General features: G+C 44.3%; 1 protein-coding gene across 4 annotated transcripts in view; it reads left to right on the top strand.

Annotated features, from left to right (window-relative positions):
* LOC128689855 (uncharacterized) overlaps window positions 1-25530 on the top strand; it is a 483205-nt gene that overhangs the window by 53270 nt on the left and 404405 nt on the right. The window lies entirely within an intron of this gene.

The following is a 25530-nucleotide window of genomic DNA, read 5'->3' as shown; positions in this document are numbered from 1 at the left end:
TATTGTGGCTAGCTGGTCTAGTGGCTAACGCGACGGGCTGGAGTTTTGAGACTCTATGACCACGGGTTCAATCCCGGCCGGGGGTATGGTTTAGAGAACCTGGGTTAACCCCAAAAAGTCAGACAAAGTGACCTTTTTCCATTGACTTTTTTTTACCTTTGTACTAAAGCTCAATCTTGCATATTACAGAATTATATATTAATTAACAAATACAATATTCTTTTTATCAAATCACAAGAAAAGAGGCGCGAAAATTTAACAAATGTTAAAATAAATTAAGAGGTGTTTAAATTTAAGGTCCCAAACCATACCACGGGCGGGATTTGAACTCGCGGTCAGAGAGTCTCAAAACTCCAGACCGTCGCGTTAGCCACTGAACCAGCTAGCCACAGTAAGATTCGTCCAACTAGGTATATTTCTACGCCATAGGAAGGTTAGCATAGGCACCACTGTGACCACAAATGCAAGTTTTTACAGACGAATCTCCAGCTAGCGTGGCCGTGACGAACTCTAGCTCAAGTCCCCTCAATGCCGTCAACATGACTCATGAAATCGTAATGACACGATTGCAAACAAACCATACCACGTCTGTAAAAACTTGCATTTGTGGTCACAGAGGTGCCTGTGCTAACCTTCCTATGGCGTAGAAATATACCTAGTTGGACGAATCTTATTGTGGCTAGCTGGTCCAGTGGCTAACGCGACGGTCTGGAGTTTTGAGACTCTCTGACCGCGGGTTCAATCCCGCCCGTGGTATGGTTTGTTTGCAATCGTGTCATTACGATTTCGTGAGTCGTTTAAGGTCCCGTTTGTGCTGAGAACTTAACCTAAGTGACCTTACTGGCCCGATCTCTTATGGGTTGTTCTAGAGTTAACTTGTAATAAATTATGATAGGTTTGGACCGTTGGGGACCGTACTAGGAGTCACCTGAAGGATCTAACAGGAGTGTATTTGGCCATTGATGTATCTTGTTTGGAGATGTGAAGTCTTCAGGTGATCATTGATGTATCCAGCTGGAAGATGTGACGTCATTTAGTTGAGGTTAGGTGAGACTTTAAAACCACTGTTTTCTGATTCAGTTGCTTGATGTCTTCCCGTAGCTGCTGAATATCATTATCCTTGTAGAAGAGTTTGGTGTAGAGCTCCACTTTAAGCTCACTACTCTTCCGTCTGGTGGCGTGGGCTCGGTGTGCTCTGAGTTTCTTTTTCTCGATGAGAGGCTCCTCGTCAGGCGCCCACTGGTAGGTCTTGGTTCGTGGTTCATTGAGAAGCTATATCATCTGGGGTATGATTAACCGATCACAGCGGCGGCGATAGTCACGTTCTGCATCAGTTCTTGAGGACCAACTAGCAGCATTGACCATCGCTACGTTGGGAGCGTCGATAAATCTATCTTCGGATACCTTCAGCTCCCCTCGGGCTCTTCTTGAGGGGGCACTGTATAAATTTTCGGCATCATAATGCTTAAAGATCAGTTTAGAGCTGTAAGCTTCATAATTATCATCTTAGCCCCCTCTCAGACAAATTAAGATCAGTTTCATTAAGAATGTTGTATTCGTGAGTTTCAGAGTTTGTTGCAAGGTAGGTGAACATTGACGAATGATCTCTGAATAAATCCATTTTTCCGACTTAAGGATACGTTGCTTTACCCACTAGTGTGATCACTCTCCCTGTGTTTTATATCCCCTCGTACTGATATAGTGTTATGGGCCTCAATCAGGATTTGTCCTTTTCCCATTGTTGATGTACAACATCCGTCGCTTGCTCGACAATGTTTTGGGTAGAAGAAGCATCGGTTCTCTCCCGGTTTTAAGGGTTTTCCGCTTCTCTTGACATAAATCCTTGTACAGTTAACCCAGGATTCAAAAGCGGAGCACACTGCGTGTGTGTGTGTGTGTATGTGTGTACTCACCTAATTGTGGTTACAGGGATCGATTCATAGCTCCTGGCCCCGCTTCACTGGTCGCTACTAGGTTCACTCTCTCCTTCCATGAGCTTTATCATACCTCTTCCAGTAGTCCTTTCACGAGCTAGTCCAAAATCACCGACCGGATTCGTCCAGAAATAAGTGAACCATTGACCGGATTCAAAAGCTGACAGAGTTTCTAGGTGCCCTTAACACCCAACTAGATTCGTTGAAAAATAAGGTATCCTCTGACCAGAGTCATAAGCTGACGGGGTTTTTTTAGGTACCCTTATCAAACACTCAAACAGTTACTGCTAGCAGCGGTAAGATGTTTCATGCACATACACGTACAAATACAAATAGATACACATACAAATAGACAGATTTACACTTTAAGGAGGTTATTAGTAGAATATACAGTATACCAACAAAAAAAAAAAACACGAAATTCCGTGTAGCTTGCAACCACAGCAACAAACGGGCTTCTGCATGGATTACGTGCAACTTCTGTGGGAAATGGGCCCACGCCATCTTGTGCAGATATTTAGGAATCATCTACAAGAGATATGAAGCCAGGGAAGTGTTTTTGGGTATCCCCAAATGAGAACCAACTGTGGAAAAAATCACATTGGCATTAAAAGATGAAAACATTAAAACGGCCTTCATAGAAAACCTGACAACATTGTATAATAGATGGGAAAATAAAAGGACTAGGCCAGATGGTGCTATTACCCTTGGTGCAGATGCTGTCCTAGTAGACAGTAACTGTAAAAATACAGAAATGAAAGCTGGGGAGGGAGGGAGACAGGAGCTCTATTGGGGAAACAGGTGTAGACAAGGACATGCAAAACCCAAAGTTACAAACTAGCAGTAGCACTGGAGATAGTAAACAAGGAGATGCCCCAAAGAATAGTGAAGATAAAATACCAGAACACACTGGTGAAGGCACCATTGTTCGTACAAGTGCTGAAGATAGTAAAAATACAGAAAAACACGCACCAGTAAGGAATGCAGTCACGAAAAACCAAGGCAAACAGAAATCAGACCTATACAAATTCTATGCATTATGTGCAGGCATGGAATATCTGGAAAAACAGATGGAACGTGCAACTTTGACCACCCCAGAAAATGCCGTGCACATATGACAACAGGAAAATGAAACCTTCCTTCCTGTAAACTTTTCTGCCCTGAAATGTTTCATTCTAAAGTTCAGGACACCACTTAAAGGGGACAAAAAGATACAAAACATCCAGACCATGGGAAAACCGGGGTAGCCACAACCACACCAGAGAGATTTTTTTTAGTGCCAGGAAGAAAAAAAAGCTGACAGGAAATGACAGAAATCGTACACCAACTCCGATCATTTCTGGAGTGGAATCACAGTCAATGGCCTCCACTCCAAAACAACAGATATTAGTGCCAGGAAAAAAAGACCCCCACCTCCCATACCACCAATACATTCATCTTTGCAAATATACAGGATCTAAAGCCAGCAACCAACAACAAAATATGTTTCATCCGTGGACTGCTTAGAAAGTCAAACGTAATGTTTGCTGTTTTCACAGAGTCCCACATAACTGACAATGAAATATGGATCCCGGATTATAATCTATACAGATGTGACAGAGTGAACAAGCAAAGGGGGGGAGGGGGAGGGTTGGCCTGTACGTCACGAGTCACTGATATGCTCGGAGCTAATAAGTGCCTCAAATGATGTAGTTGAAGTTTTGGCAGTAAAGATCGAGAACCAAAACCTGGTCAACTTGGATGCAACTTCCCAGTATTTCCAGGAACAGCTTTTGAAAATAGACCACTGTCTGGAAAATCCTCCAGCTCCTGCCCCAAACATCTTGCTCCTGGGGGGATTTCAACCTAAGACACCTAAAATGGGGGAATGCTCAGAGAATGCAGCTCAGATAAAAACTCGCGCACACACACACACACACACACACACACACACACACACACACACACACACACACACACACACGAGCTTTTAAATCTCTGCAACAAATTCACTTTAAACCACCAAATACTAGAGCCAACAAGATTGGAGAATACACTGGACCTCATCTTCACTAACAGTGATCTGTTACGAACTATTACCATATCAAAAACAGTATACTCAGATCACAACATAATAAAGGTTCAGACATTTATGTACGGGGCCCCAGACCAACAAAATGTGATCAGTCACGAGGGAACCTTCACCAAATTCAACTTAAACAACAAACACATAAGGTGGGACCAAATCAACCAGGTCCTAAATGATATAAACTGGGGAGATATCCTAAACAACACGAATCCAAACCTATGTCTAGAACAAATTAGCTCTGTGGCACTCGAGGTGTGCTCAAGGCATATTCCTTTAAGGAAAAGGAAGAGAAGATGTAAACTAGAAAGAGAAAGGCGCTCCCTATACAGGCGAAGGCAAAGAATAACAGAGCGGCTAAAAGAAGCCAATATATCTGTAATACGAAGGGAGACACTGGTCAGAGAAATAACAAACATCAAACTGAAGCTAAAGGAATTTTACAAGGGTCAAGAAATGCGGGAAAAGCTAAAAGCCTTAAATGAAATTGAAAGAAACCCAAAATATTTCTTTTCTTATGCCAAATCTAAGTTGAGAACAACATCCAGTATTGGGCCCCTACTTAGACGAGATGACAGCAAGGAAATGAGTGAGCTACTCAAGTCCCAGTATGACTTGGTTTTAAGTGAGCCGCTAACCAGACTGAGAGCCGAAGACCTAAATCAATTTTTTATAAGCGAGACACAGAATTTGGTAGACTCAAACCTATCTGATATTATCCTGACGCCAAATGACTTCGAAGAGGCGATAAATGACATGCCCATGCACTCTGCCTCAGGCCTAGTCTCATGGAACTCTGTGTTCATCAAGAACTAGAAGAAACTCTTATGTGCTTTTAGCATCCTATGGAGAAAGAGCATGGACACAGGCGTCGTTCCACAGCTGCTGAAAACAGCAGACATAGCCCCACTCCACAAAGGGGGCAGTAAAGCAATAGCAAGGAACTACAGACTGATAGCACTGACATCCCATATAAAAATCTTTGAAAGGGTTCTAAGAAGCAAGATCGCCACTCAGCTAGATACCCATCAGTTACACAAACCAGGGCAACATGGGTTCAGAGCAGGTCGCTCCTGCCTGTCCCAACTACTGGACCACTATGACAAGGTCCTGAATGCTCTAGAACACAAACAAAACGCAGATATAATATACACAGACTTTGCAAAAGCCTTTGACAAGTGTGACCATGGTGTAACAGCGCACAAAATGCGTGATAAAGGAATAACAGGATCTATAATTTCCTAACAAATAGAACACAAAGAGTAGTAGTAAACAGAGTAAAGTCTGAGGCGACTACGGTGAAAAACTGTTCCACAAGGCACAGTACTCGCTCCCATCCTGTTCCTCATATCTGACCACAGCACCGTGTCTTCCTTTGCAGACGACACCCGAATTTGCATGACAGTGTCCTCAATTGAAGACACCGCAAGACTCTAGGCGGACATCAGCCAAATCTTTAAATGGGCCACAGAAAACAGTATGAAAATCAATGATGCGAAATTTCAATTACTCCGATATGGAAAACGTGAGGAAATTAAAACTATATCAGAATATAAAACAAATTCCAACCACACAATAGAGCGAAAAACTAATGTAAAAGACCTGGGGGTGATCATGTGAGAGGATCTCACTTTCAAAGACCATAACATTGTATCAATCGCATCTGCTAGAAAAATGACAGAATGGATAATGAGACCATTCAAAACTAGGGATGCCAAGCCCATAATGACACTCTTCAAAGGTCGCTTGTTCTATCTAGGCTGGAATATTGCTGCACACTAACAGCACCTTTCAAGGCAGGTGAAATTGCTGACCCAGAAAGTGCACAGAGAACCTTCACGGCACACATAACTGCGATAAAACATCTCATTTACTGGGAACGGTTGAAATTCCTCATCCTGTACTCCCTAGAACGCAGGCGGGAGAGATACATGATTATATAGGCTACACTTGGAAAATCCTAGAGGGACTAGTACCAAACTTGCACACGAAAATCACTCCTTATGAAAGCAAAAGACTTGGCAGAGTATACCACAAACTCTGGCCATACAATAGAGCGGAAAAATAATGTAAGGGACCTGGGAGTAGTAATGTCTCAGGATCTCACTTTCAAGGATCACAACAGTGCCACGATCACAAGTACAAAGAAAATGATAGGATGGATAATGAGAACGTTCAAAACGGGAGATGCCAAGCCAGTGATGATCCTTTTCAAATCACTTGTTCTCTCTAGGCTGGAATACTGCTGTTCATTAACATCTCCGTTCAAAGCAGGTGAAATCGCAGATCTAGAGAGTGTACAGAGATCCTTTACTGCACGTATAAGTTCTGTCAAGCACCTTAACTACTGTGAACGCTTGGAAGCACTTGACTTGTACTCGTTGGAACGCAGGAGGGAGAGATATATCATAATCTACACTTGGAAAATCTTGGAAGGAATGGTCCCGAATCTGCACACAGAAATCACTCCCTACGAAAGTAAATGACTGGGCAGGCGATGCAAAATGCCCCCAATAAAAAGTAGGGGCGCCATTGGTACACTAAGAGAAAACACCATAAGTGTCTGGGGCCCAAAACTGTTCAACAGCCTCCCACCAAACATAAGGGGAATTATACACAAATAACCTGCAGATAGAAGAGAGAAACTTACGACGACGTTTCGGTCCGACTTGAACCATTTACAATGTCACAAGGTGTGACTTTGTAAATGGTCCAAGTCGGACCGAAACGTTGTCGTAAGCTTCTCTCTTCTATGTGCGGGTTATTTGTGTATTGTTCCAGTCACGGTATTGTGCCTTTTTTTGTTATTCATAAGGGGAGTTACCAATAAACCCCTGGCTGCCTTCAAGAGGGAGCTGGACAGATACCTAAAGTCAGTGCCGGATCAGCCGGGCTGTGGTTCGTACGTTGGACTGTGTGCGGCCAGCAGTAACAGCCTGGTTGATCAGGCCCTGATCCACCGAAAGGCCTGGTTGTGACCGGGCCATGGGGGCGTTGATCCCCGGAATAACCTCCAGATAGATGATGCAACATCCCCCCAATGAAAAGCAGGGGTGCCACTAGCACGATAAGAGACAACACAGGAAGTGTCAGGGGCCCAAGACTGTTCAACTACCTCCCAGCATACATAAGGGGGATTACCAATAGACCTCTGGCGCTGGACAGGCACCTAAAGTCAGTACCTGACCAGCCGAGCTGTGGTTCGTACGTCGGATTGCGTGCGGGCAACAGTAACAGCCTGGTTGATCAGGCCCTGATCCACCATGAGGCCTGGTCACAGACCGGGCCTCGGGGGCGTTGACCCCCGAAACCCTCTCCAAGTATACTACATCACTCTTCAGATTGTTTCACTTCCTGACAACTCTATGGCTGAAGAAATACTTTCTAACATCCCTGTGACTCTCTGAGTTTTTCAGCTTTCAATTGTGACCCCTTGTTGCTGTGTCACATCTCTGAAACATTCTGTCCCTATCCACTTTGTCAATTCCTCTCAGTATTTTATATGTTGTTATCATGTCCCCCTATCTCTAATGTCTTCCAGTGTTGTCAGGCTAAGTTACCTTAACTTCTTCTAGTAGGACAAACCCCTCAGTTCCGGGACTAGTCTTGTTGCAAACTTTTGCACTTTCTCTAATTTCTTGACGTGTTTGACCAGGTGTGGGTTCCATAGTGGTGCTGCATACTCCAATATGGACCTGATGTACACGGTGTACAGTGTCGTGAATGACTTCTTACTTAGATGTCGATACGCTATTCTCAGGTTTGCCAGGCGCCCATATGTTGCAGCAGTTATTTAGTTGAATTGCACCGCAGGAGATGTGCTCGGTATGATGCTCACCCCTAAGATCCTATTCCTTGAGGGAGTTTTGTGGCCTCTGACCTCTTAGGCTGTACTCCGTCTGCGGTCTCCTCTGTCCTTCCCCAATCTTCATAACTTTGCACTTGCTGGGATTAAACTCCTGGAGCCATTTGTTGGACCAGGCTTGCAGCCTGTGCAGATTTCCTTGTAGGCTTACCTGATCCTTGTCAGCTTGTATTCTCATTAGTTTCACATCGTCTGCAAACAGGGACATTTCTGACTTGATCCCTTCCGTCATGTCATTTACATATACGAGAAACAGCACCGGACCTTGGATTGACCCTTGTGGAACCCCACTCGACACATGCACCCACTCTGACACCTCGTCTCGGACCGACACGCATTTTTTCCTTCCTGTCAGGTATTCCCTGATCCATTGAAGTACTTTCCCTTCTATTCCTTCCTGCTCCTCTAGTTTTTGAGCCAATCTCTTCTATGGTACTGTGTCGTAAGCCTTCTTACAGTCCAGGAAGATGCAGTCTACCCAACCCTCTCTCTCCTGTTACCTTATCATAACAGTGTGTATGTATATACGTGTGTGTGTGGGTGTGGTTGTGTTTCTGGCTGATGCTTCATATCGTTGGTCTCAGAGTTTACCTAAGGAGAACGGTAGCGGTAGCTTCCGTTGGTGATACGTGACCATTATGGTGACCCTTATGAGTCCCGGTGCTCCCTCCCCGACACTTGTGCTCTAAATAGAACACCAGCCACACTGAGGTACCTCCGCGGACGCATTTCTGAAGTAACTAGGGATTCCCAGAAGGATTAGACTGTTTTTGTGCATTTATTTCTCTCTCGTGTTCAGATACTATGTTCACCTCAGTAATAAATGAAAATTTAATACTTACAAGACAGTGATGGAGTGAATGATGATGAAAGTTTTTCTTTTTCGGGCCACCCTGCCTTGGTGGGCCACCCTGCCTTGGTGGGCCACCCTGCCTTGATGGGCCACCCTGCCTTGGTGGGCCACCCTGCCTTGGTGGGCCACCCTGCCTTGATGGGCCACCCTGCCTTGGTGGGCCACCCTGCCTTGGTGGGCCACCCTGCCTTGGTGGGCCACCCTGCCTTGGTGGGCCACCCTGCCTTGATGGGCCACCCTGCCTTGGTGGGCCACCCTTCCTTGGTGGGCCACCCTGCCTTGGTGGGCCACCCTGCCTTGATGGGCCACCCTGCCTTGGTGGGCCACCCTGCCTTGGTGGGCCACCCTGCCTTGGTGGGCCACCCTGCCTTGGTGGGCCACCCTGCCTTGGTGGGCCACCCTGCCTTGATGGGCCACCCTGCCTTGGTGGGCCACCCTGCCTTGGTGGGCCACCCTGCCTTGGTGGGCCACCCTGCCTTGGTGGGCCACCCTGCCTTGGTGGGCCACCCTGCCTTGATGGGCCACCCTGCCTTGGTGGGCCACCCTGCCTTGGTGGGCCACCCTGCCTTGGTGGGCCACCCTGCCTTGGTGGGCCACCCTGCCTTGGTGGGCCACCCTGCCTTGATGGGCCACCCTGCCTTGGTGGGCCACCCTGCCTTGGTGGGCCACCCTGCCTTGGTGGGCCACCCTGCCTTGGTGGGCCACCCTGCCTTGGTGGGCCACCCTGCCTTGGTGGGCCACCCTGCCTTGGTGGGCCACCCTGCCTTGGTGGGAATCGGCCGATGTGTTAATAAAAAAAAAAACATGTTCAGTATTTGCGACTGGCAGGCACGCGCGCACACACACACACACACACACACACACACACACACACACACACACACACACACACACACACACACACACACACACACACACACACACACAAAGCATCGAAAGCCAAGTCTGACCCGAAACTGCTGTTTAGCCACATTAGGAGAAGGACGACAGTCAAAGATCAGGTGATCAGACTGAGGAAGGACGGTGGGGAACTCACAAGAAACGATCAAGAGGTATGGGAGGAACTCAACAGGAGATTTAAGGAAGTATTCACAGTGGAGACAGGAAGGACTCTGGGAAGATAGGACAGAGGGGGACACCAACAGGGAATAGACCAACAGGTGCTGGACGATATGCACACAACTGAGGAGGAGGTGAAGAAGCTGCTAAGTGACCTTGATACCTCAAAAGCAATGGGACCGGACAATATCTCACCGTGGGTCCTCAGGGAGGGAGCAGATATACTGTGTGTGCCATTAACCACAATCTTCAACACATCCCTTGAAATATAAACACATATGCAGTATAATGTGATCCTTTATTGACAACGTTTCACCCACACAGTGGGCTTTTTCAAGCCACACACAGATCTGTGTGTGACTTGAAAAAGCCCACTGTGTGGGTGAAACGTTGTCAATAAAGGATCACATTATACTGCATATGTGTTTATATTTCCACTGTGTCGGTATTTGATACCATTTATTTCCACATCCCTTGAAACTGGGCAACTACCTGAGGTATGGAAGACCGCAAATGTAGTTCCCATTTTTAAAAAAAGGGACAGAAAAGAGGCACTAAATTACTGACCAGTGTCACTGACCTGTATAGTATGCAAAGTCATGGAGAAGATTATCAAGAGCACCTGGAACGGAACAAGATTATAAACGATAACCAGCACGGATTCATGGAAGGCAAATCCTGTGTCACAAACCTTCTGGACTTCTATGATAAAGTTACAGAAGTGCGACACGAGAGAGAGGGGTGGGTTGATTGCATTTTCTTAGACTGCAAGAAGGCCTTCGACACAGTTCCTTACAAGAGACTAGTGCAGAAACTAGGGATCAGGCGCGTATAACAGGAAGGGCACTGCAATGGATCAGAGAATACCTGACAAGGAGGTAACAACGAGTCATGGTACGGGATGTGGTATCACTTTGGGCACCTGTGACGAGCGGGGTCCCACAGGGGTCGGTCCTAGGACTAGTGCTCTTTCTGGTATATGTGAATGACATGATGGAAGGGATAGACTCAGAGGTGTCCCTGTTCGCAGATGATGTGAAGTTAATGAGGAGAATTAAATCAGATGAGGACCAGGCAGGACTTCAAAGAGACCTGGACAGGCTGGACACGTGGTCCAGCAACTGGCTTCTTGAATTCAACTCTGCCAAGTGCAAAGTCATGAAGATCGGAGAAGGGCAGAGAAGACCGCAAACAGAGTATAGACTAGGTGGCCAAGGACTGCAAACCTCGCTCAAGGAGAAGATCTTGGGGTGACCATAACACCGAGCATGTCTCCGGAGGCACACATCAACCAGATAACTGCTGCAGCATACGGGCGCCTGGCAAACCTGAGAATAGCGTTCCGATACCTTAGTAAGGAATCGTTCAAGACACTGTACACTGTGTACATCAGGCCCATACTGGAGTATGCAGCACCAGTCTGGAACCCACACCTGGTCAAGCACGTCAAGAAGTTAGAGAAAGTACAAAGGTTTGCAACAAGGCTAGTCCCAGAGCTCAGGGGAATGTCGTACGAGGAAAGGTTGAGGGAAATCGGACTGACGACACTGGAGGACAGAAGGGTCAGGGAAGACATGATAACGACATACAAGATACTGCGGGGAATAGACAAGGTGGACAGAGATAGGATGTTCCAGAGAGGGGACACAGGGACAAGGGGTCACAACTGGAAGATGAAGACTCAGACGAGTCACAGGGACGTTAGGAAGTATTTCTTCAGTCATAGAGTCGTCAGGAAGTGGAATAGCCTAGCAAGTGAAGTAGTGGAGGCAGGAACCATACATAGTTTTAAGAAGAGGTATGATAAAGCTCAGGAAGCAGAGAGGGAGAGGACCTAGTAGCGATCAGTGGAGGCGGGGCCAGGAGCTATATATATATATATATATATATATATATATATATATATATATATATATCAAAATATCGTGAACAAGCGATACAAGATGCAAAATAACAACGGGGGGAGTTGAATGATAGCTCTAGGCCTTCCGTGTTGCAATCAACACACCAGGAGCTTGCAATGTTGCAGAAAAGAGGAGGTCCAGATACGATGTGGACATGAAGATCAACAGCAGATTAATTTTATGGCGTTCATGACAACAAAAGCCAGCAGCTGCTTGATTTTATTAAACTTCATCGTTAAACAAAACACAAAAATATATGAACCAATGATGTGGTAAATATGCTCTAATTATTATTATTATTATTATTATTATTACTATTATTATTATTATTATTATTATTTCCGTTTCATTGTCATGTCGTTATAGTGGCTAGGATATCTGCTTAATATATCTTCGTGTTTCCTGTTCTTGTATATTAGAGTATCTTTGAGTTCTGACTGAGTGGGTTGGGCGTCACCTGTCACTGCCCATTCGTTTTCGAGGATCAGTCAGAGCTGAGGCGTGACGTGCACACGGCTGACTTATGGTGTGCACGCGGCTGACGTGTGGATCATCAGTCGATGGTACCACTTTTCCTGATGACTGGTGACGTCACTCATCGTATGGTTCGTCAGTATTCCTCTAACACAACGTCACTGTTAGCTCTAAAAGTTCCCATTTCCACCCTTATGAAGACTTACTTGGCCACATTTTTTTTTTTTTTTTTTTTACACAGGGTTTGACAAGGTTAAGGATCCCTAGCTTTATTGACAGCTATTTACAGGTTAAGGATTCCTAACTTTATTGGCAAGCTAAGAGCTGTTACCTACATCAGCTCGTTGTGTAGTAGTAGTAGTAGTAGTAGTAGTAGTAGTAGTAGTAGTAGTAGTAGTAGTAGTTGTTGTTGTTGTTGTTGTTGTTGTTGTTGTTGTTGTTGTTGTTGTTGTTGTTGTTGTTGTTGTTGTTGTTGTTGTTGTTGTTGTTGTTGTTGTTGTTGTTGTTGTTGTTGTTGTTGTTGTTGTTGTTGTTGTTGTTGTTGTTGTTGTTGTTACCGGATGTCAAAGGCACTTGTCGATAGACATTTGCTTTTTTTTTTTTTTTTTTTTTTTTTTTTTTTTTTTTTTTTTTTTTTTGTGTGTGTGTGTGTGTGTGTGTGTGTGTGTGTGTGTGTGTGTGTGTAGTCACCAAGTTGTGTTTGTGGGGGTCTAGACTGAGCTCGTGATCCCGCCTCATAAGGGTACACTTTGCTGGGCATCACTGATTTCTGACCTCTTGGGCTTTATCATGTCTACTCTTGATGCTGTGTAATGAGTTAGCCTCCATCACTTCCTTATTCAAGTCATTCCACTCTTCAAGCACTACGAGACTAAAATACTTCCTTACATGCACGTGTGTTATCTACGTCATCAGCTCACGCCTGTGCCCTCTTGATCGTGGTTCTCTTAGTTTATTCAGTCCGGCTCTCTCTGTCCTATCAACTCTTCTGATTGTGCATGTCGTAATCATGTATCCTTATGCCCTCCTCTCTGCCAGGGTCGTCAGATTCAGTTTACTCACCATCTTCTCTCGGTTCTGGCAGTAGTCTGGGTTGCAAACCTTTGGACCTTGATGTGGTGGACGTGCTTGACCAGGTGTGAGCTCCATGCTGGGGCTGCTCACTCATAGATTGGCCTAACATGTGTCGTAAATAAAATTTTGAAGGATTCTCTAAAGTTTCTGGATGCTATGTTATGAGGTTTACTAATCTTGCATTTGCCGCTGACGTTATACGATTTATGTGTATTTTTGAGAATATATTCACCTCCAGGTACTTTTCTCTCAATTCATGCTGTACTCCGTGTCCAGTCTTCCTTCACCGCCAAATCTCATGACCCTACATTTATTTGGATTGAATTCTAGAAGTCATTTGTTTAACCATATCCGCATTTGGTTGAGTTCAAATTGGAGCTGTTCTCTGTCCTCTCCACTACCTATTATTCTCGTAACCTTTAAATCATCAGTAACCAGTGACACAAGTCTCAGTCCATTCTGGTAGGTCGTTCACGTATATTAGAAACATTAGCTTCCTGATAGATGAATGGTTCAGAGAACCGACGTATGCCGTATTCTATTCAAGATTGATGGACTGACCACATCGACTCAAGGTTGAGGGACTGATTACCTCATTCTCCTCCTGTTCTTCAAGATTCTCCTTTGTATGGACTGATGAAGCCACTGTGTGGCGAAACGTTTCCTCAATAAAGATACCCAAGAGTTGCACATGTGTCTAATTTATCAGCTTCCTGATACTTATCTTGACAGGACCCCACCCGCTACTCTCATAATTCTGATATCTCGTCTCTTACTGCTACTCGCGGCCTTCTGTCATTTAGGTATTCCCGGACCCACTGGAGCACTCTGCCTTTCATCCCTGCCTGTTTCCCAAATTTCTGGACCAATCTAGGGTGTGGTTCTGCATCAGATGCTTTTTTTTTTTTAATTTCAAGAAGATGCAGTCCACCCAACACTGTCTTTCAAGTGTTGCATCTAGAACTTTGTTATGAAACTAAAACAAACTCGTAAAACATGATTTTCCATCCTTAAAGCCGTACTGATTTTCTGTAAAAAAATTTCTCTCCAAGTGCTCCAATGTCCTTTTTCTTAGTATCTTCTCCAAAACGTTTGATTGGGAACATGTTAATGATACAGTGTGTAGGTTAAAGATACAGGGTGTAGGTTAAAGATACAGTGTATAGCTTAAAGATACAGTGTGTAGGTTAAATATACAGTGTGTAGGTTAAAGATACAGTGTGTAGGTTAAAGATACAGTGTGTAGGTTAAATATACAGTGTGTAGGTTAAAGATACAGTGTGTAGGTTAAATATACAGTGTGTAGGTTAAATATACAGTGTGTAGGTTAAAGATACAGTGTGTAGCTTAAAGATACAGTGTGTAGGTTAAATATACAGTGTGTAGGTTAAAGATACAGTGTGTAGGTTAAAGATACACTGTGTAGGTTAAAGATACAGTGTGTAGGTTAAAGATACACTGTGTAGGTTAAAGATACAGTGTGTAGCTTAAAGATACAGTGTGTAGGTTAAATATACAGTGTGTAGGTTAAAGATACAGTGTGTAGGTTAAAGATACACTGTGTAGGTTAAAGATACAATGTGTAGCTTAAAGATACAGTGTGTAGGTTAAATATACAGTGTGTAGGTTAAAGATACAGTGTGTAGGTTAAAGATACACTGTGTAGGTTAAAGATACAGTGTGTAGGTTAAAGATACACTGTGTAGGTTAAAGATACAGTGTGTAGCTTAAAGATACAGTGTGTAGGTTAAAGATACAGTGTGTAGGTTAAAGATACAGTGTGTAGGTTAAAGATACAGTGTGTAGGTTAAAGATACAGTGTGTAGGTTAAAGATACAGTGTGTAGCTTAAAGATACAGTGTGTAGCTTAAAGATACAGTGTGTAGGTTAAAGATACAGTGTGTAGGTTAAAGATACAGTGTGTAGGTTAAAGATACACTGTGTAGCTTAAAGATACAGTGTGTAGGTTAAAGATACAGTGTGTAGCTTAAAGATACAGTGTGTAGCTTAAAGATACAGTGTGTAGCTTAAAGATACAGTGTGTAGGTTAAAGATACAGTGTGTCGCTTAAAGATACAGTGTGTAGCTTAAAGATACAGTGTGTAGGTTAAAGATACAGTGTGTAGGTTAAAGATACAGTGTGTAGGTTAAAGATACAGTGTGTAGCTTAAAGATACAGTGTGTAGGTTAAAGATACAGTGTGTAGCTTAAAGATACAGTGTGTAGGTTAAAGATACAGTGTGTAGGTTAAATATACAGTGTGTAAGTTAAAGATACAGTGTGTAGGTTAAATATACAGTGTGTAAGTTAAAGATACAGTGTGTAGGTTAAATATACGGTGTGTGGGTTAAAGATACAGTGTGTAGGTTAAAGATACAGTGTGTAAGTTAAAGATACAGTGTGTAGGTTAAAGATACAGTGTGTAGGTTAAATATACAGTGTGTAGGTTAAATATACAGTGTGTAAGTTAAAGATACAGTGTGTAGGTTAAATATACAGTGTGTAAGTTAAAGATACAGTGTGTAGGTTAAAGATACAGTGTGTAGGTTAAAGATACAGTGTGTAGCTTAAAGATACAGTGTGTAGCTTAAAGATACAGTGTGTAGGTTAAAGATACAGTGTGTAGGTTAAAGATACAGTGTGTAGGTTAAATATACAGTGTGTAAGTTAAAGATACAGTGTGTAGGTTAAATATACAGTGTGTAAGTTAAAGATACAGTGTGTAGGTTAAATATACAGTGTGTGGGTTAAAGATACAGTGTGTAGGTTAAAGATACAGTGTGTAAGTTAAAGATACAGTGTGTAAGTTAAAGATACAGTGTGTAAGTTAAAGATACAGTGTGTAGGTTAAAGATACAGTGTGTAGGTTAAATATACAGTGTGTAGGTTAAATATACAGTGTGTAAGTTAAAGATACAGTGTGTAGGTTAAATATACAGTGTGTAAGTTAAAGATACAGTGTGTAGGTTAAAGATACAGTGTGTAGCTTAAAGATACAGTGTGTAGGTTAAAGATACAGTGTGTAGGTTAAAGATACAGTGTGTAGGTTAAAGATACAGTGTGTAGGTTAAATATACAGTGTGTAAGTTAAAGATACAGTGTGTAGGTTAAATATACAGTGTGTAAGTTAAAGATACAGTGTGTAGGTTAAATATACAGTGTGTGGGTTAAAGATACAGTGTGTAGGTTAAAGATACAGTGTGTAAGTTAAAGATACAGTGTGTAAGTTAAAGATACAGTGTGTAAGTTAAAGATACAGTGTGTAAGTTAAAGATACAGTGTGTAGGTTAAATATACAGTGTGTAAGTTAAATATACAGTGTGTGGGTTAAAGATACAGTTTGTAGGTTAAAGATACAGTGTGTAGGTTAAAGATACAGTTTGTAGGTTAAAGATACAGTGTGTAGGTTAAAAATAGAGTGTGTGGGTTAAATATACAGTGTGTGGGTTAAATATACAGTGTGTGGGTTAAATATACAGTGTGTGGGTTAAATATACACTGTGTATGTTAAATATACAGTGTGTGGGTTAAATATACAGTGTGTGGGTTAAATATACAGTGTGTGGGTTAAATATACACTGTGTATGTTAAATATACAGTGTGTGGGTTAAATATACAGTGTGTGGGTTAAAGATACAGTGTGTAGGTTAAAGATACAGTGTGTAGGTTAAATATACAGTGTGTGGGTTCAAGATACAGTGTGTGGGTTAAAGATACTGACCTGTAATCCAGTGCCTCTTGTTTTCCCCCTCTTTTTTATTTTCTAATTTCCTGGTGGCTGTCCTTATTGCAGAGGATGTCACAGTGCTGCTGCTCCTTCTCTCAGCACCCATAAAAATATGGTGGTATAGGTGTTGCTACATCAAGCACACTATAGGTGTTGCTACATCAAGCTCACTATAGGTGTTGCAACATCAAGCTCACCATAGGTGCTGCTACATCAAGCTCACTACAGGTGTTGCTACATCAAGCTCACTATACGTTATTACTGTTGTTACTACTGAACGGCGGTTTAGTGCCGATGGAGGTAGCGTAGGTAGCAATGATACGGCCGTGGACTAGTTTGGCTTTAATTGGGTAGGAGTGAGTACACAACGGGCAGTGTGAGGGAGTGACCGCAAGCCAGTCCGTGGAGGGGGAGCACTTGTGTCTGTCAAGTCGGTCGGCCTAGGAGTGAGAGAGGGTGAGCTCAGCCTCCCACTGAAGTGGGTGAGCCTACAGAGGGCAGCACCTAAAATGCCGCGAAATATGAACTAGTCAGAGCAGACGGCTAGGCTGTGTGTTCTGACAGTACAGGCTGTCTACATATAGGTGTTGCTACATCAAGCACACTTTAGGTGTTGCTACATCAAGCTCACTATAGGTGCTGCTACGTCAAGCTCACTATAGGTGCTGCTACATCAAGCTCACTATAGGTGCTGCTACGTCAAGCTCACTATAGGTGCTGCTACATCAAGCTCACTATAGGTGTTGCTACATCAAGCTCACTATAGGTGTTGCTACATCAAGCTCACTATAGGTGTTGCTACATCAAGCTCACTATAGGTGTTGCTACATCAAGCTCACTATAGGTGTTGCTACATCAAGCTCACTATAGGTGCTGCTACATCAAGCTCACTATAGGTGTTGCTACATCAAGCTCACTATAGGTGCTGCTACATCAAGCTCACTATAGGTGTTGCTACATCAAGCTCACTACAGGTGTTACATCAAGCTCACTACAGGTGTTGTTACATCAAGCTCACTACAGGTGTTACATCAAGCTCACTGGGAGTGATTATGTCGGAGGATCTCACCTTCAAGGACCATAACATTGTATCAATCGCATCTGCTAGAAAAATGACAGGATGGATAATGAGAACCTTCAAAACTAGGGAGGCCAAGCCCATGATGACACTCTTCAGGTCACTTGTTCTATCTAGGCTGGAATATTGCTGCACTCTAACAGCACCTTTCAAGGCAGGTGAAATTGCCGACCTAGAAAATGTACAGAGAACTTTCACGGCGCGCATAACGGAGATAAAACACCTCAATTACTGGGAGCGCTTGAGGTTTCTAAACCTGTATTCCCTGGAACGCAGGAGGGAGAGATACATGATTATATACACCTGGAAAATCCTAGAGGGACTAGTACCGAACTTGCACACGAAAATCACTCACTACGAAAGCAAAAGACTTGGCAGACGATGCACCATCCCCCCAATGAAAAGCAGGGGTGTCACTAGCACGTTAAGAGACCATACAATAAGTGTCAGGGGCCCGAGACTGTTCAACTGCCTCCCAGCACACATAAGGGGGATTACCAACAGACCCCTGGCAGTCTTCAAGCTGGCACTGGACAAGCACCTAAAGTCAGTTCCTGATCAGCCGGGCTGTGGCTCGTACGTTGGTTTGCGTGCAGCCAGCAGCAACAGCCTGGTTGATCAGGCGCTGATCCACCAGGAGGCCTGGTCACAGACCGGGCCGCGGGGGCGTTGACCCCCGAAACTCTCTCCAGGTAAACTCCAGGTAAACAGGTGTTGCTACATCAAGCTCACTACAGGTGTTGTTACATCAAGCTCACTACAGGTGTTGTTACATCAAGCTCACTACAGGTGTTGTTACATCAAGCTCACTACAGGTGTTGCTACATCAAGCTCACTACAGGTGTTGTTACATCAAGCTCACTACAGGTGTTGTTACATCAAGCTCACTACAGGTGTTGCTACATCAAGCTCACTACAGGTGTTGTTACATCAAGCTCACTACAGGTGTTGTTACATCAAGCTCACTACAGGTGTTGTTACATCAAGCTCACTACAGGTGTTGCTACATCAAGCTCACTACAGGTGTTGCTACATCAAGCTCACTACAGGTGTTGCTACATCAAGCTCACTACAGGTGTTGCTACATCAAGCTCACTACAGGTGTTGCTACATCAAGCTCACTACAGGTGTTGTTACATCAAGCTCACTACAGGTGTTGCTACATCAAGCTCACTACAGGTGTTGCTACATCAAGCTCACTACAGGTGTTGCTACATCAAGCTCACTTAGCAGTTCACTCTTTTGTTGTTTTGATACTTTGTAACACCTGTTGATCTTTAGTGGCTAAAAGTGCCTTTTGGTAGCCATCTTGTTCCTTCTGTGAAGACATCTTTGAATCTTAGGCTGGGCTTGTCGCATTTTTCTCTGTCATTCTCCGCCATTCTTCCTCATTTCTCAGTCTTATCACTTGGTTCTTCACTGTTGTCTTATTTCTTATGTGGCTGTAGAGTAACTTTGGTTCAGGTATTATTGCCTTTGGTGTTATGATCAGTCATAGCTATAGCTGTGACGCCACGTCACACCTATGAATTGACGGTACAGCTGTGGCGTGTAGTATTGACGTCACTATTGTGAACGTCATAGGTCGATGGTAACACTTTTCCTGATGGCTGGTGGCGTCACTCAGCGTATGGTTCGCCAGTATTCATCTACTTGTACGTCAGTGTTAATTCTTAAATTTCCCATTTCCACCCTTATGAAGAATAGCTTGACCATATCAGATACGTTTATAATGGATTTTCGTTGCGTATGTGTGTGTTTTTGTTTTAGTTTCTCAAAGCACTTGTCGATATATTCTTGGCCCTTCTTTTTTGCGTGTGTAAGTGGGCATGCCTCACCTGGTTCTTGTCTGTGTCATGAGCGTAAGGATGATATAGGGATGGAATGGAAGTTGGGGTATGGGTGAGGGCTAGTTGGGGGTGGATCTTGCACTGGAAGGGAGTGAGACCATGGACGTGGTGGGGAAGGGATGGAAATGGTGGAGAGCAGAAGAAAGGGGGAGTTGGGGGTTAGGATGGGGGTTATTGTATGGAAGGTCCTGCACTGGTGGGGGTTAGGAATGGGGATGTTGGTGGGAGAGGATGCTTTGTTGTCTTGTGTTTGTGTGGGAAGAAGGGGGCTGGGACTTGAGGGATTGTTTGGGGGCTGAATTTCCACATGATGAGGCTGAATTTCCACATGGTGAGGTTGAGTTTCCACATGGTGAGGCTGTTTCCGCATGGTGAGGCTGAGTTTCCACATGGTGAGGCAGAGCTTCCACATGGTGAGGCTGAGTTTCAACACGTTGAGGCTGAGCTTCCACATATTGAGGCTGTGTTTCCACATGGTGAAGCTGAGTTTTCCACATGGTGAGGCTGTGTTTCCACATGGTGAGGCAGAGCTTCCACATGGTAAGGTTAAGCTTGGTGTACCCCTGGATGGAAAGCACTTGTCATTGGGTGTACTGATTCTCCTTCCTGTCTTCGACTGTTTGTTACTCCTTCATCTGTTTTCTCTCCTGTACTGTCCTGTCATGTCCTAGGTACACATGATGATGTCTGTCCATCTCCCACAACAGTGGTTTTCGTCTCGTGTCATTGATCATGCAAGGGTCTTTTTGAGTAGTAGTATTTTACCCCTTGCGTACATCCCATTTCTCGGGAAGTTTATCACCACATCCCAGAGCCTCACCACTTGTCTGCTCAGTGATAGTACCAATCTCACTTTCGTCCGCAGTCCATATCTCATCACTTGACTCCCCTCCAGCCTCCAGATGGTCATTAATAGTTATTATTAGCAACCTCCTCCTTTCCTCCTCTTTCATTTCTCTCCACAGTTCGTTGTCTTTTGTTATCTGTGTGTGTGTGTGTGTGTGTGTGTGTGTGTGTGTGTGTGTGTGTGTGTGTGTGTGTGTGTGTGTGTGTGTGTGTGTGTGTGCGTGTGCGAGCGCGCGTGCGTGCATGCAGGAGAATCTGAAAACTAAGTGAATTAAGAAACAAAATCATAAATTTTGTAACAGGTCGGGTTAATTAACACGTGAATATACCTTTTATTTTGTTATTGTTTCAGGTAAGACTGGGTGCATTGGTCTCCAGCTTCGTGTTATATGATGAGTCTCCTGGCTGAGTATTGTTTGGTGTTTCCAGCTTCGTGTGATACAGTAAGTCTCCTGGCTGGAGTATTATTTGGTGTCACCAGCCTCGTGGTTTACAGTAAGTCTCCTGGGTGAGTATTGATTGGTGTCTCCAGCCTCGTGGTTTACAGTAAGTCTCCTGACTGGAGTATTGTTTGGTGTCTGCAGCCTTGTATCATACAGTAAGTCTCCTGACTGGAGTATTGTTTGGTGTCTGCAGCCTTGTATCATACAGTAAGTTTCCTGGCTGGAGTATTGTTTGGTGTCTGCAGCCTTGTATCATACAGTAAGTTTCCTGGCTGGAGTATTGTTTGGTGTCTGCAGCCTTGTATCATACAGTAAGTTTCCTGGCTGGAGTATTGTTTGGTGTCTGCAGCCTTGTATCATACAGTAAGTCTCCTGACTGGAGCATTGTTTGGTGTCTGCAGCCTTGTATCATACAGTAAGTTTCCTGGCTGGAGTATTGTTTGGTGTCTGCAGCCTTGTATCATACAGTAAGTTTCCTGGCTGGAGTATTGTTTGGCGTCTGCAGCCTTGTATCATACAGTAAAACTCCTGGCTGGAGTATTGTTTGGTGTCTGCAGCCTTGTATCATACAGTAAGTTTCCTGGCTGGAGTATTGTTTGGTGTCTGCTGCCTTGTATCATACAGTAAGATTCCTGGCTGGAGTATTGTTTGGTGTCTGCAGCCTTGTATCATACAGTAAGTTTCCTGGCTGGAGTATTGTTTGGTGTCTGCAGCCTTGTATCATACAGTAAGATTCCTGGCTGGAGTATTGTTTGGTGTCTGCAGCCTTGTATCATACAGTAAGTTTCCTGGCTGGAGTATTGTTTGGTGTCTGCAGCCTTGTATCATACAGTAAGTTTCCTGGCTGGAGTATTGTTTGGTGTCTGCAGCCTTGTATCATACAGTAAGTTTCCTGGCTGGAGTATTGTTTGGTGTCTGCAGCCTTGTATCATACAGTAAGTTTCCTGGCTGGAGTATTGTTTGGTGTCTGCAGCCTTGTATCATACAGTAAGTTTCCTGGCTGGAGTATTGTTTGGTGTCTGCAGCCTTGTATCATACAGGAAGTTTCCTGGCTGGAGTATTGTTTGGTGTCTGCAGCCTTGTATCATACAGTAAGATTCCTGGCTGGAGTATTGTTTGGTGTCTGCAGCCTTGTATCATACAGTAAGCCTCCTGGCTGGAGTATTGTTTGGTGTCTGCAGCCTTGTATCATACAGTAAGATTCCTGGCTGGAGTATTGTTTGGTGTCTGCAGCCTTGTATCATACAGTAAGTTTCCTGGCTGGAGCATTGTTTGGTGTCTGCAGCCTTGTATCATACAGTAAGCCTCCTGGCTGGAGTATTGTTTGGTGTCTGCAGCCTTGTATCATACAGTAAGTTTCCTGGCTGGAGTATTGTTTGGTGTCTGCAGCCTTGTATCATACAGTAAGTTTCCTGGCTGGAGTATTGTTTGGTGTCTGCAGCCTTGTATCATACAGTAAGTTTCCTGGCTGGAGTATTGTTTGGTGTCTGCAGCCTTGTATCATACAGTAAGTTTCCTGGCTGGAGCATTGTTTGGTGTCTGCAGCCTTGTATCATACAGTAAGTTTCCTGGCTGGAGTATTGTTTGGTGTCTGCAGCCTTGTATCATACAGTAAGTTTCCTGGCTGGAGTATTGTTTGGTGTCTGCAGCCTTGTATCATACAGTAAGTCTCCTGGCTGGAGTATTGTTTGGTGTCTGCAGCCTTGTATCATACAGTAAGATTCCTGGCTGGAGCATTGTTTGGTGTCTGCAGCCTTGTATCATACAGTAAGATTCCTGGCTGGAGTATTGTTCAGTGTCTGCAGCCTTGTATCATACAGTAAGATTCCTGGCTGGAGTATTGTTCAGTGTCTGCAGCCTTGTATCATACAGTAAGATTCCTGGCTGGAGCATTGTTTGGTGTCTGCAGCCTTGTATCATACAGTAAGATTCCTGGCTGGAGTATTGTTTGGTGTCTGCAGCCTTGTATCATACAGTAAGATTCCTGGCTGGAGTATTGTTTGGTGTCTGCAGCCTTGTATCATACAGTAAGTTTCCTGGCTGGAGTATTGTTTGGTGTCTGCAGCCTTGTATCATACAGTAAGATTCCTGGCTAGAGTATTGTTTGGTGTCTGCAGCCTTGTATCATACAGTAAGTTTCCTGGCTGGAGTATTGTTTGGTGTCTGCAGCCTTGTATCATACAGTAAGTTTCCTGGCTGGAGTATTGTTTGGTGTCTGCAGCCTTGTATCATACAGTAAGATTCCTGGCTGGAGTATTGTTTGGTGTCTGCAGCCTTGTATCATACAGTAAGTTTCCTGGCTGGAGTATTGTTCAGTGTCTGCAGCCTTGTATCATACAGTAAGCCTCCTGGCTGGAGTATTGTTCAGTGTCTGCAGCCTTGTATCATACAGTAAGCCTCCTGGCTGGAGTATTGTTTGGCGTCTGCAGCCTTGTATCACACAGTAAGATTCCTGGCTGGAGTATTGTTTGGCGTCTGCAGCCTTGTATCACACAGTAAGATTCCTGGCTGGAGTATTGTTTGGCGTCTGCAGCCTTGTATCACACAGTAAGATTCCTGGCTGGAGTATTGTTTGGCGTCTGCAGCCTTGTATCACACAGTAAGATTCCTGGCTGGAGTATTGTTTGGCGTCTGCAGCCTTGTATCACACAGTAAGATTCCTGGCTGGAGTATTGTTTGGCGTCTGCAGCCTTGTATCACACAGTAAGATTCCTGGCTGGAGCATTGTTTGGTGCACCTGAGCCGATTATTAATTACAGAATTAACGTGATTAGTCAATATCACGGGTAGTGGTTTTCGAAAGTTCATTTTTTATTTACGTTAAAACTCATTTTCTGTTACACTCACCAGAGTGCAGGTTGCCCAGGTACCACTGAATACTCTCTTCACGGTGGTAACCTACCCAGTTCCCATCGAATAATCCCATCATCACAGAGAAGCGCTAAATCCGCATGGGTCAATCTGCCAAGAGAAATGGGAAGTGTTGTGGGTAATCAGGTTTGATTCAAGGAATGGGAACCCATTGAAGGAACAGGCATGAGGAATGATCCCTATGGAAACCTACGAGATTCCTCGGCGCTAGTTCCTGATCCAGTGCAATACAGCTACCCTTATCTTCGGAGTTTCCGGTTCACCGTGTACTCAATTTTCCAACGTGTTTTCTTTGTACTTGCCCAGTATGCTTCTGTTTACCCTATGAGCCAAAAAGATCCAGGAGTGGTTGGCTCGTCGCCACACATGACACAAGGATGGGGAGTTCTGGTGGTGTCCCAGGGAATGAACGGGCGAATGCCGAGGCAATGGCTGCTGCAGTGAACCCACTTTACAACAGGTTAGGTAAGGTTTGTCAGGAAACAAGACAAATGTTTACTGACGCGGGTCTTAGTCATGTGATGACCCTACGTGGGTTTTAGTCATATGAGGACCTACAACGGGAGCTTCTGGTCATCTGGCCTTCTGCTGCCTTACCGGTCCACCCCTTTAAAAATTATGGTTATCATTACTGATGAGCATTTGTCTACAGTAGACTTGCCTTACAGTGACTTCATGGGCCATGTCCACTGATATGTCCACGGGAAGTGGTGGACCTAGTGGGCTCTGTGAACTGGGAACACGTTATCGTCACACATATCTCGCCTATAACCACCTGTTTACAGGTGTAGCATCTGGAGCCACTGTCTTGAAGGTTTTCTTGTAACACTGCATCTGGGACCACTGTCTTGAAGGTTTTCTTGTAACACTGCATCTGGGACCACTGTCTTGAAGGTTTTCTTGTAACACTGCATCTGGGACCACTGTCTTGAAGGTTTTCTTGTAACACTGCATCTGGGACCACTGTCTTGAAGGTTTTCTTGTAACACTGCATCTGGGACCACTGTCTTGAAGGTTTTCTTGTAACACTGCGTCTGGGACCACTGTCTTGAAGGTTTTCTTGTAACAGTGCATCTGGGACCACTGTCTTGAAGGTTTTCTTGTAACACTGCATCTGGGACCACTGTCTTGAAGGTTTTCTTGTAACACTGCATCTGGGACCACTATCTTGAAGGTTTTCTTGTAACACTGCGTCTGGGACCACTGTCTTGAAGGGTTTCTTGTAACACTGCATATGGGACCACTGTCTTGAAGGTTTTCTTGTAACACTGCATCTGGGACCACTGTCTTGAAGGTTTTCTTGTAACACTGCATCTGGGACCACTGTCTTGAAGGTTTTCTTGTAACACTGCGTCTGGGACCACTGTCTTGAAGGTTTTCTTGTAACACTGCGTCTGGGACCACTGTCTTGAAGGTTTTCTTGTAACACTGCGTCTGGGACCACTGTCTTGAAGGTTTTCTTGTAACACTGCATCTGGGACCACTGT

This window comes from Cherax quadricarinatus, chromosome 1 (assembly GCF_038502225.1).
Source record: "Cherax quadricarinatus isolate ZL_2023a chromosome 1, ASM3850222v1, whole genome shotgun sequence".
Lineage (NCBI taxonomy): Eukaryota > Metazoa > Arthropoda > Malacostraca > Decapoda > Parastacidae > Cherax > Cherax quadricarinatus.
Note: the sequence above shows the minus strand (reverse complement) of the source record. Positions and strands in the feature narration are given on the sequence as shown.